The following is a 13,241-nucleotide window of genomic DNA, read 5'->3' on the forward strand; positions in this document are numbered from 1 at the left end:
ACTATTAGGGAAATACATGGACATCTCATTCCCACTGGCACTCAAAGTCTCTGGTTAGGCAATTCTGATGAAGACAAGGAACAAGATGAAAAAGTGAGGAATGGTATCAATTGCAAGAAAAAAATGGAGTAGGATCCAAACAAATTTCTTCTTTGGGATGCCGAAATTAATCGGCTTACTATGGTGCAGGGACTACTTTAAAAAAAGGCCACCCAGATGAATACTAGGGATAAGGATGAGTATAACCCTCTTCATCTGGAAGCCTAGAGTGGACAATTAGACATTGTCCATGAGTTGGTAGCTCAAGGCAGATATTCATTCAATAACTCTGAATGGCTGGACACCCCTGCACAGTGCTTATATGTGGAATAATACCAGAATGGCTTGTGTCTTACTTCATCATGATGCAGATACCAATCCCCAAACTAAAGGCCTCTTGACCCCTTTGCATCTTGCTGCTGGGAGTAGAAACAGCAAAGATACTCTGTATCTCCTTCTATTGAACCATTATATCAAACCAGGTCTGAAGAACGACTTGGAAGAAACTGCATTTGATATTGCCAAAAGGATAAGTATGTTTCACTACCTATTTGAAGTTGTGGAAAGCTGTACAAATTGTTCTCCTAAGTCGTAATGGTTTGGTTAAGTTTCTTAAATTTCAAAAATGACAGTCCATCCTTTGTGTCCCTACAAATTTTTTTTCACAATACAAAGCAACAGCAATATCTTACTTTAAAATATCATGGAATCCATGGTATTCTTCCACGTGAATTGCCTGACTTTGTTGGCAAAATGTATTCAAGAGTTGTTTGTGTACATCTATAATGACTTCTGCAGAGTTTGTGATTTTTTTTTAAATCATAAATAATTTTAACTTATCTGTTGAAATGAATAGTATAGGAACTAAAGATGTTCCTGGTGCTTTTCTGAAAAAAGTATATCTATGTTGGCATAATGTCCATAATCTATTTCATTCCCTCCTGGATATAATACTTTGAATTATACATTGTTATATAATGTATAGGTTCATTAATAAATGTGTGCTTTCAGATTGCATTCCATATAGAAGAAGTTTAAGATTCCTTTTTTTCTTAGGTCCTTATATTATTTTTTTTCTATGAGATAAAATGACAATGTTATCTAATTTCAAGTTTTGTAAAGCTTATGCTATGTAAAGGTCTTTCTAAGGTGAAGATTTAATACACTGATGTCAAACTAACATTTATTTCTGTGAATTACATGTATTGTTACACTTGTATTTTTTTAATCAACTTTTTTTTAGGGGGGGGTCCGGTCGTTGTCCTTAACTCTGGGCCTGGGCGCAGTCCCTCAACTCTTCAGCTCAAGGCTAGCGCTCTACCACTTGAGTCACAGCACCACTTCCTGTTTTTTTTGTTTTTGCTTATGTGGTGCTGAAGAATCAAACCCAGGGCCTCATGCATGCAAGCAAGCCCTCTACCACTGAGCCACCTTCCCAGCCCCAACTTTTTAATAACTGTTTTTCATTTCTTGCATCAGAAGAATGAAAAATATGGAATACTTCACAAATTTTCATACCATCCTTGTGCAAGTGCCATGTTAATCTCTGTATTGTTGTAATTTGGGTAGACCTGCTGCTGAAGCATGGAGTATCCTCTTAATTTAAGTACTTAATGATGCAATCTTTATACAGGCATATAAACATGGTTGCCTATTTGTAACAAGGAACCCTTAATGTTCCTAAAAATGCTATTGATCTTATTTATCTAAAATTCTGTGTATAGTGGAAGAAACTTGTATCGTTTGGTCGATTGCTCCCATTTATAATTTTTTTTATCAATGACTATTTTGTCATTTTCATTTTAAATTTGATCATACTTTTAAGCCTTTACAGCTAAATCCAAAGGTGATGGCTTTTCAGGTACTTATTTATCAACTCAGTTAGCTTTGTAGAGCTAATGGATTCAAAGTAAGCCTTGCTTAAGAGCTACTTCTAAACATCTGCAGCTTAAGATTTCCCAAATGAGGTCTTGCTGGGACAAATGTCTACGTGAACCTTTACCCATCTTCCATATAGGAACAGACCAACCAGAATATCTTAGCCTGACAGCATAGATTGTCTTACTGGAACAAAACTAATCTTAGATACAAGGAATCATAGAGAGATGAACAGTTCGGACTGAATTGTTCAGAATGGAAGGTATTTTATTAAAATATAATTGCTTATTATACTTATCATTTCAAAAGTAGCTCAAGCCAAGAAGGTGAAAAAATTGTTCAAATGCATAATTACCTACTGTGCTGGCCTGTCTATCATCCAACCAGGCAGGAACTGACACTACTGACTTTCTATCACCAAATATTTCCATACCTCCTGGAGAAGTCCATACGTTTCTCCTCGATATTAAGCCTTAAATTGGTAATGTTTAATCACAGTGTTTCCTCTTGCCTCTAGGCTGTAAAGCAACAAATGGTAAAGCTTTAAGTCTAACTCTACCAAAAACGGAGGTAGAGATAATGGAATAACACTTTAAAACAGAGTTGGCTTTGATTCCCTCAGCACAACACAATAATGCAAAACAATTTTTATATTATATATACTTATATATTTTATATTTATATGTGCTGATTTTAAATTTCACACAGTGAACCTTAATAGAATTGATAATTAGACAAATATATTGACATTTATTCCCATAAATAGATTGGAATATAAATAATTAGGTTTAGAATATATACTAGAATATAAAAAGTATCAATGCAATATCTTCGTTATAAACTTGTGATACCTTCTATGTGTTGGTGGTCTTCTGAATTCACATTGCAAAATAACAGTATTGTTTTTGCTAATCTATAAGGGATTTTACTATGATGCTCTGTTTATTGTTTTAACTCGCTGGTCCCAAAATGTATTTCTCCATATTTCTGAAGCATTCTTACTGATTATACCCAATTTTGCTGATATTATGTCTAAAAGCTATTATTCTTCTGCAGGACCCACGGGTCCTAGGATACTAGATCCCAGTTATCTGCATCATCATATAACAAGGGCAAGACTTCTCACATAGGCCCATGCCACATGCTAACAGAAAATAATTGAAGACTCATCTAAATTTCTCATTTCCTATAATATTTCAGGGCCCCAATTCCTTACAAGAATTAGTAGTAATCAATTGTAAAATGCAAGGCAACTTAAAATGAAAGGTGAAATCACAAAACCTGAGAGAAAGTACTGTAATTAAAACTTTCAATTTACAGATGACCAGCCCATATGAATGAACAAAATCAGAAATGAACAAGAATATTTTTAATACCCCTCTCCTAATGATTAATGAAAGATTTCAGTGCAGGAAAAACATAGTTTCTGGAATGATAGATCCATAATTGGTCTACCAAGGCAAGGAAACTTGATTTAGAGGTCAAATATAATTTAGAAAAAAACATTAACTGAGAAGATCCTTAGTGTAGAAGATCATTAAAGTGTAGAAAAAGTACCCCCCACCATTTGTGTTGTTCAGTAGGTGCCTTCCAGAAATGTGTTAAATAGATCAGCCTTCCATATTTCAAACCCAAATATTAGCTAATAGAGTAAATTTCATCAAATGAGAAGTTATATTTTTAAAAGTCACTAATAGTTGGCTTTTCATGTGTTGTTTTATGTTTTCCCTATCTGTCTACCATAGTAAGAAATATGACTTTAAGTCTTGAAAATGGGTACTGATGAGAGATGTGACAAACATAAAATCTGTCTTCTATTTCTATCATATTCCTCTAAGTATTAAATTTGTTTTCTTCTTTTCCAAAACTTATAGGTAGTAGAAAAATTATCCCATGTAAAATAAAATAATCATACACAACTGTACAAAGCCATTTATAAAAACTGGTAGTTAGGAATAAATTCTAAGCCATTTTAAAACTTTCTTGTTGACTAAAGATTAATCTTCCAAAAGAACGAGAATAAAATCATGTCTAAGAGCTTCACGTCTCCAGTCTTGCAAATTGTTATTGCAGATGAATGAATTATGGAAATATAAGCTGACATCAGTTCAAGTATATGTGGGATTGAAACTCCATGGAATATATATAAACCTTTCAAAGTATTAACAGGCAGTTTAACGAGTGACTATCAGGATATTGAAACCAGAGAGGAACAATAGTAAAGAAATAGAATGAATGAAAAATGGAACAAGGGGCAAGTACAGCTAGAATACTCAATGTACATATGTAATAAATGAAGTGGTAAATCTGAACTACATCTTGGAGAAAGGGTTGGTTGAGAATGATAGAAGGAGAGACTCTGATCCAGAAGCATTAGACAATTAGATGGACATATTTAATTGTAACACACTTGAACAACCTTTTGAAATTCAGTTAAAAACACAACAACAAACAAAAACAAACAAAAATCACAACCAAACAGCAATCTGTAGAGAGTAAGAATATGACCTCTCAAAATTTTAAGCAGTTTATGAAGGGCAGTCTTTGGAAAAGCAAACAAGCTGTTCAAAGAGGGTAGTTTGGGGTAGGGGAGAATTTTGAACAGATTTAAAAAGATTGTCTAAGGTTATAAATCACCTATATCTACTGCATATATTTTCTTCTGCGAGTGCTCTTTGTCTGAACTGGTTACTCCAGTCCTGAGGCACACTTGATAGCTTGTGAAGACAGAATGGAAGAAGCAAGATCAAGAAACTATAATTCCACTGGAGAAAAAACAGTCCTCTATGTCTTCTCTGAATCTCTTCAATACTCCATTTTCATACTTTTAATAACTTCAAGTTATTTTGAATTATATCTTTCCTTCTTTGTTCTTGCAAAGTAATTGTTCAAAATAATTCTTTAAATATTATTTGCCATTATTTTCTATCATGCTGCTTACTCGTGCAAGCGAGTCCATTAAACTTACCCTTTACATTTGGTTGCCATGAAAACCCAACAACTATGTTAATGAGGACCAATGTTAATGCAAAACTTTTGTCTCCAAAAAACCAGTCCAAGACCTATAATCACAAATATTTAGCTATATTTTTTTTTCTTTTTTCTTTTCCTTCAAATCTTCTTGTATCTAAAGTGCCCACAAAAATAAATGCTCTACCACTTTTTGGTTCAATCATTTCTAACCTCAAAGATATATTTTGTTAACAAGATGCTTAGAGGAAACCTAAGAATATTCCACTTTCATCTTCTCTCTTAAGACTTTTATCTTCTCTCTTAAGACTCTCGTTAGATACCATATCAGGAAAAGTGAAGTTATTCTTTGCAAAATTATTTCAATAGATTATTTTCCTCTTGGTCTTGTATTTGCTCAACAAGATGTATAGAGAAGAATAGAGTTAAATCACCCATTCCTTGGATGACATTGTCTGTTACAAAGGACAATACTTCTATATCCTACTTCTATGTCCTCCTCTTAGCTCTTGCATGATTTCGAATTAAGCACAGCTTCTTGGCTTCAAGTCTAGTGAAGCTGAAGGACTATAAGGCGTCCCCCACTGCTACATCTTCATGGTTTCTCTTTGAAAACTCTTTTATTTGGAGTGGAATTTATTTTCATGTATTCATTCAATTTATTCTTCTTTATACTGAGCCAAATAGGCTCTGTAAAATCACTTTAGGTAGCAAAAACATTAAGACAATCTATAGCAAAAAGGTTTGGCCCCCTCCACTGCTGAAACCAATACGCTTAGCTAGGGCTTCTAATAACATGTTTTCTTACCTTTTCAATTTGCTCAATTCTTTTCTGATCCCCAAACTTTTTTGCTTATGTAATAACAGAAGTTTTCACTACCTCATGTTAATAAGGATATTATATTTTTGAGTTACTTAGAAATTAGAAATCATTAGTTTGAAGTATCCAATCAGGTTTCTTTCTGTATTTCAGTGCTTCACGTGCAAAGACATCGTGGAAAGTATTAAAACAGAAAAGTGTAAACTCAACACGTTCTTTCATTGTGAAGGGCACTTTCTCCCTAAATATTTTGGACCAAATTATGTTTTTAAGAGAATTACTGTTCAGTAATTAAAGGTCAATTCACAAATTTGGTGTCTAATTTTTTTTTAAAAAACTTTGAATTTAAATTTCACTACAAACTTGTTTCACACAGTAAAAGTATATTTCCTGAATAAGGACAATTCTCATGGGAACCTACAGGATTTACAGCAAGGTTTGTGAGGTTTGTTTGTTTACTGTGAAAATGAGCCTTCTTCCCCACATTGTTCCCTCTTGGCTAAGTCTTCATGGACTTCTTTGCATGAAAGCCTATTTTCCCAGGAAATTTTAAATTTTCTTAATATGCTAACTTAAAAAGTTTGAACAACCTTTCATAATTTTAAAACTCTTTTGAAATTCCTTTATCAGAATCGCGAATTTACCAATCCTAATTCCACCATTACCATCAAAAACTGCATAAAATAAAATTTCACTGTATTGGTATAATAAATATTGTTTTTTATGTAGTAACTTTTTTAAAAATCAGTACTATTTGGCATCTAATTTGAATGAATTACCCCTTCTTTATCAGAGGGCCATCAACTTGAATGTTATCCAACTAGACAATTTTTTCACAATATACTTGCCAATATTTTCAAAAAAGAATAAATGAGTACTTTCTCATACTAAAACCGAAAACCGTTTAATTCTATGGAAACCCATAACTTTTAAAAGTAAATAAGTTATGAAAACGACAGAATATGTGTGTTCATCACAATTCCTATGACTAATAACTACTCACTTCAAATTCTGAACGTTCCATACATGAGAGACTCAAAATAGTACCTGTTTTCATGTTATGTAATTCTGCAATAGATGCATTTTCCAATCGGGTGTTACAGATTAAGAAGTGAACAGAAAAATAGCCACATTCTAGCATAGGATAAAACTGTAAAGCATCAGTTATAATTAATTCTTCAAGAGTAAGCAATTGTTTATCAGATTAAGCAATTATTTCTATGACCATCAATCCCAAAATTTATGCCATAAAGTCATCCTAGACCAACAGTTTCCAACTTGTAGGGTTCACCTCAAAATTCTCTTAATTCACATCACAAATAGCTTATTGCTATTGGGAAAAATACTACACCTCTGCTAATGTGATGCCCTCCGTGTTCTGGAAAGAACACCACAATAAACTGGGTTGCATCATTTTTCCTCCACTGGTATTCTTGCACCTATTTATATTTATACTTTTTTTAACTATCATAGATATTCAGTACGCTAAGATCAGAAGATTACAGTTCAAAGCCCACCCAGGCAGGAAAGTTCCCTAGATTCTTATCTCCAATAAACTTCTCAGCAAAAGCCAGACACAAGTGGTACTGAGGTTGAAGTGGTAAGGCACAAGCCTTGAGCTTAACAGGCTCAGAGACAGTGTCCAGGTCCAGAGTTCAAGCCCTATGACAAAGCAATGAAACAAAACAAAAATAAAAACAAACCCCAAACCTAGCATTTTTCTCATTGTATACAGAGGCACGTAATTAAAGAAATTGCTTCCTGTGTTACACACAGGTAGAAGAAAGAAGATGTCACACAATTATTTTCTTCATTCCATGTTATATTAATGCCTCAAAAATTGCTTTTTCTAACTTTATAAATTAATATCATCAATTTGTTGTCAACTCGGTCTACATTATTCACATTATCATTTTCTACATGAACATTTAGAATTATCTATTAACTGAGTTCTAATTATAACTCTCTTGAAACAAATACTAGGGAAATAGAATGCAAGAAAAATTTGTAAATATGTCAATTAAACCCTCTACTTAAAAAGAATTTTGTAGTATCATATAGAATATGAAATTATAAACAAAACCAAAATATTTATTTGAAGTCTAAACTCTAATTTAGCAAGATCTATAAAGACCTACATTAGATGAACTTTGCTATTCCTCCAGGCATATGCTTTTGTAATCCTTCATCTTTCCTTGGAATCTAACAGAATGATGATTACTTACTTTTTCAAATTTTGGATGGGAATCATGAACCATTTTGCATCTAGGAATATTCTGTAATGAAGAGAACATTTAAAACACAACTGAGGATTATTTACCAGTTGCATTTAAATAGAAAACTTGGCTTCTCAAAACATAATGAAGAAATTAGTCCAAATTTCCAACTGTGTATTCCTTTCTTGTTTGGTTTATTTTATTAAGACAAAATTATACTACCTGGTCTATGGAAGGTATCAGTAGTAATTCCAGTCCCTAATCTCCTGTCAGTCTGAGTGCTAGAATTCAAGGCTTGTATCACATTGCCCAACCATAGTTTCTTGGTTTATTTATTTGTTTGTTTGTTTGTTTGTTTGTTTATTTATTTTTGGGTCCGGTAATGGGGCCTGAACTCAGGGCCTGGGTGCTGTCCCTCAGCTCTTCAGCTCAAGGCTAGCGATCTACCACTTGAGCCACAGAGCCACTTCCGCCTTTTTTCTTTTTGCTTATGTGGTGCTGAGGAATCGAACCCAGGGATTCATGAATGCAACACATGCACTCTACCATTGAGCCACCTTCCCAGCCCCTTCTTGGTTTATTTAATCTAGATACTGACTAGCAATTCTGAACATCTCCAGTGATATTATCCACTAGAATTCTCAGACTGTTCATGTACTATTTTCAAAGATGTTCTAACATTTGACACAGGTTATGAACATTTTTAAGTGCACCTGCGGGGTCTCTGATTCATTCCTCCATGGATCCAATCCTTTTAATATTGATTACTTGACTCTCTTACTATCTCTGGTCCCTACCTCTCTAATATGCACAAACATTTTGAAGAAAGTTCACTTGAGGATTTTCTAATTTTAAAAATTAGCACTTGATTCTAGTCTTACTCAGGACATATTTTCTATTGTTTTCTAACTTTTCTACATATTTTGAGAGTTGCTTCATTTTTGTATATGTGTATGCACATATAAGTTCCTCTGTGTGTATGTATATGTTTGTATGTGTGTATGCAAAAGCCTCAAGCTCTTATTTATCATTCTTGCTCATGACTGTTATTCCATCACCTGAGCCATTTTTCCAATCCAGATTTTGGGTGGTTAATTATACGTAGTGTCTCAAACACTCTTCTGCCCAGGCTGGATGCAAACTGAAACTCCCAGACTCCTTTACATTCTTAAGTTTCATTTATCCAGTAGAATCAACTTTTAAACTACAAACATTTTTGTGAGTGCAAAGTCTAAGCTGTAGCCCAGATTTTTAACTCAAGAATTCATATAAAGATAAATTAACATACACATTACATATGCTGAGTGTACACTGTTAGAAATGTGATCATAAGCTGGGTGGTGGTGAGATCTGAGAATTGGGGTTCAAAGCCAGCCCAGGTAGGAAAGTCCCAGAAACTCTTTTCTCCAATTTACTGCAAGAAAACTGGAAGTGGCACTGTTGGCTCAAGTGGTAGAGCATTAGCCTTGAGCAGAATAGCAGAGGGACAGTGCGTAGGCCCAGAGTTCAAGTGACAAGACCACCACCAACAAAATATATATAAGTAAAGTAAAGAAAAAATGTGATCTTATCCACCAGTTCATGGCTAGTATAATCCCTGCTCTCTCAAGATGAACTCTTTTTTTCCAGACAAGTCCATGCTCTTATATCTGCCTTGCATTGGAAATAGAATTATTCTTCCATTCTACTTTCTACAAAGATGTGTCGTTAGCAAGCGTGATTTAGAAAGGGAGTGCCATCATACTTCATGTTCCACGTAGGAGTAATGCTTTCTCTATATCACTCTCATAAATCTACATACTGGACTTGGCTTTATTGTTTCAACGTGGTCTTATTTGTAGAGTCTTCTATAGTGTATTGAAACCTTATACTTAAACACAGAATTTCTCTTTCTCTTATTATTGTTATAGTTAACATGAGTTAACAAATTCATGTAAACTTGGGAAATAATGCGCAGCATATACACTCAGAAAAAAATGATCTGAGAACCATCTTCCCCTTTAAAATTCACCTTAATTTACAGAGAATTTACAAAGTTTGAACTCAATATACTCATGGATAATGTATTTATAAGAAATAGAAATTTCATATTTTCTCTATACTAAGTTGTCTCTGAAATACATGTTACCTCAGGTCCAAAGGTCTCCTTGGGTTATTTCGGTGAAGCCAGAAAACATTCATTATACCTCGAGCAGCACCATAGATTGTTTCTGGAAATAACTGTTACTTGATGTGGCAACTGATCCCAGGAGACGAATGGAACATAGAGGAATGACAAAGTTCAAGTTAACTTGTGCTTTCCTTTTTACTGTAAAAGAAGAAAATACGAAGGCTTGAAAGAAACTCTGTCCCTGACTTTTTTTAGTGTGTTTTTACTCATATATAATTTTTCTGTAAACTTCTAAGTTGAGAATATTACAAAAAGATATAATGTGCCATTTGATGGCCAGCATAGAACAAAAGGAAATAACGTTGTTTTAAATATTTTCTACTGCAGGGACTGTGAAGGTGGCTCAGTGATAGAGCATTTGCCTTGCATGCTTGAGGCCCTGGGTTCGATTCCTCAGCACCCCATAAGAAAAAATAAGCCATAAGTGGTTCTGTGGCTCAAGTGGTAGAGTGCTAGCCTTGAGTTGAAAAGCTGAGGTAAAGTGCCCAGGCCCAGAGTTCAGGCCCACGACTGGACCCCCCAAAAAAATCTACTGCAAAGAAACAAAGACATGGAGGTTTTAAAGTGTTTTATGAATGGATATTTTACCCCTGAGATGATTCTTTTGTTGCAGGAGTCAGTTATCAATTCCTTTAGTTTGGTCCTGAGTTCTCCAGAGCAATAAGGTTTCCAAAAAAGCATCCAGTGCGTATGAAAAGCAAAAGGAGCCATTTCTCACACCAATACTCCTTTAAGGAGGGTTCCAATTAAATATCTGGTTTTTTGTTTCCTTTTTTGTTTAGCTGGTGTTGGTTCTGGGGCTTAAACCCAGAGGCTGGACCCTGTCCCTGAACAGTTTTCTTTCCAGCTCACCTATTCCCAAAGCTAGTACTCTACTGCTTGAACCAAAACTCCACTTCTGGCTTTTTCCCTGTGTAATTACAGATAAGACTTTGACAGACTCTCCTGCCTGGTTTGGCTTTAAACTAAGAAAGTAAGAAAGCCAAGTGACATCAACTGTATAGACTTCTCTTTTCAAACGAGAAATATTAGATGAAGTTTATTGTAAAGCTAATATTTGACAATTTTTACTTCCTTTTTTTATTGTGAGCATACTGTACAGAGGAGTTACAATTACATGGGCAAGATAACGAGTGCATTTCTTATCAATCATTGTTGCCTCCTCTTTGTTTCCCCTTCCCATCCCTTCCCATATACCCCCTCCCCCCAGCCGGCCCTCCGACCCCCACCAAAGTTGTAAAGTTCGTTTTTCGACATGACGACTTGTACATCTCATTGTTGCAATGGGTCCACCTGTATCCCTAGTTAAACGATTTTTTTTTAGAGAATATGTCCAGCATTGAATCCATAACATAACTCAACAAAAGTATGTGCACTGCATCTTTTTGGATTTTTTTTTTTTGCTTGGGAAGATTATTGATCTTGTCGTTCCTTTTGGGGAAACTTAAAGTCATATTTTACCTTTTTATAGGTTGTGGGGCATGTACTCTGATCCTGGGTGCTCAGCTACAGCACCACCTCTGGGTTTCTGGTGGTTAATTGAAGGTTACGGTCTCATGGACTTTCCTGAACAGGCTGGCTTTGAACCACAATCCTCTGGTCACAACCTCCTGAGTATCTAGGATTACAAATGTAAACCACCAGCCCCTGGCTCATATTTGCATTTATGTGCACTGAATGACACTGTGTAGACAAAGAATGGAAATTTTAACCAAATGATGACATTAAAATTGAAGTCCTCCTTTTCCATTTTCCTACATTAATGACTCATGAGCTATGGGACCCTTACATTAGCATTCTCTGCCATCTGTATAGGTGTATTTAGTATCAGGAAATGTTCATAGAGAAATATAGCAAGAATGAGATTTTTGGAAAGTAAAGGAGATAAGGTATGAAAGAATAGCATAGGAGATACATTTATCACACAGAGATGAAGAGCTAGCCTAAGAGATTTGGAATGCTAAAGGCAATGAGATAAAGCCTACTTGACAACTAGTTCTACAATAACCAAAAATGGTTGTCAAGACCAGTTTCTGGTATACCTTAATTACTATCATTTATTCCTTCTATCTGGAGTTATTCATTATTTTCTGTCACAAAAATTAATTAGCCTCTGCCTTTTTGGTGCCATAATGGACCAAAAAAATTTCAAAATCACACTTAGCCTACCCTTCTCTTTGTGATTATCAGTGATGACACAAATCCTGGAATCGTTGAATTTCCAGAATTAAACTTTACCTGGCATCTAAGCACATTCTTAGTATTAATTACTGTGACTTAATGAACAAAACTTTTTCAACACAGTATCCTCATATAAGTAAAGTAAATGAATTAGGGACTATTGTCAGGTGTCAGTATGAAAGGAGCAATTATATATTCCAAGTATGGGTTCTTTATTTTGCATTTACTAACTAAATGGTTTATTTGTTTTGTTTTGTTTCGTTTTTGTTCTTTTTGCCAGTCAAGGGGCTAAAACTCAGGGGTAGGGAACTTTCCTGAGCTTTTTTTTTCTTGCTCAATGCTAGCTCTCTATCACTTGAGGCACAGCACCACTTCCAGTTTTTCTTTTATGTGTTACTAAGGAATTGAACCCAGGCTTTTATGGATGCTAGGCAATCACCGTACCTTGAAGCCACATTCCCAGAGCCCTAAATAACTTTCTTAAGATGGCATTACTTTTTCGTTCCATAACGACGTATCATAATTTTGGCCAGGTGCTAGAAAATGATGTAGAAATCAATACAATAAGTCTAGTAAGGCTGGAGGGACAATGAATAACTGTCACTGTCTAGCCAGAGGGGCTTATCCCATGGAGCTGTTTCAATAAGCTGAGCGAGACAGCTCCTGACCCACAGCCAACCACCAGAATGAGAGGACCACCTTGGGTTCCAGCCACATGGGGACCAGTACTTTTGAAAGAGAGAGATAACAAAAGTCAGAATTACAATTAAGTCTGGTGCTAATGGCTCAGAATTCTAATCCTAACTACACAGGATGCTGAGATATGAGGATCATGGTTCATAACCAGCCCAGGCAGAAACGTCTGTGAGAACCTTATTTCCAAAGAACCACCAGAAAATCAGAAGTAGTGCTTTGGGCTCAAGTAGTAGAGCACTGACTAACCTTTTGCTGAGGCTTTCGGGAACAG

General features: G+C 35.1%; 1 pseudogene; it reads right to left on the bottom strand.

Annotated features, from left to right (window-relative positions):
* Positions 1-1,525: 1,525 nt before the first annotated feature.
* LOC138826622 (U6 spliceosomal RNA) lies at positions 1,526-1,625 on the bottom strand (annotated as a pseudogene).
* Between the last annotated feature and the right edge of the window lie 11,616 nt (positions 1,626-13,241).

This window comes from Dipodomys merriami, unplaced genomic scaffold, assembly GCF_024711535.1.
Source record: "Dipodomys merriami isolate MVZ:Mamm:240054 unplaced genomic scaffold, mDipMer1.0.p SCAF_1459, whole genome shotgun sequence".
In the NCBI taxonomy this organism is placed as follows: domain Eukaryota; kingdom Metazoa; phylum Chordata; class Mammalia; order Rodentia; family Heteromyidae; genus Dipodomys; species Dipodomys merriami.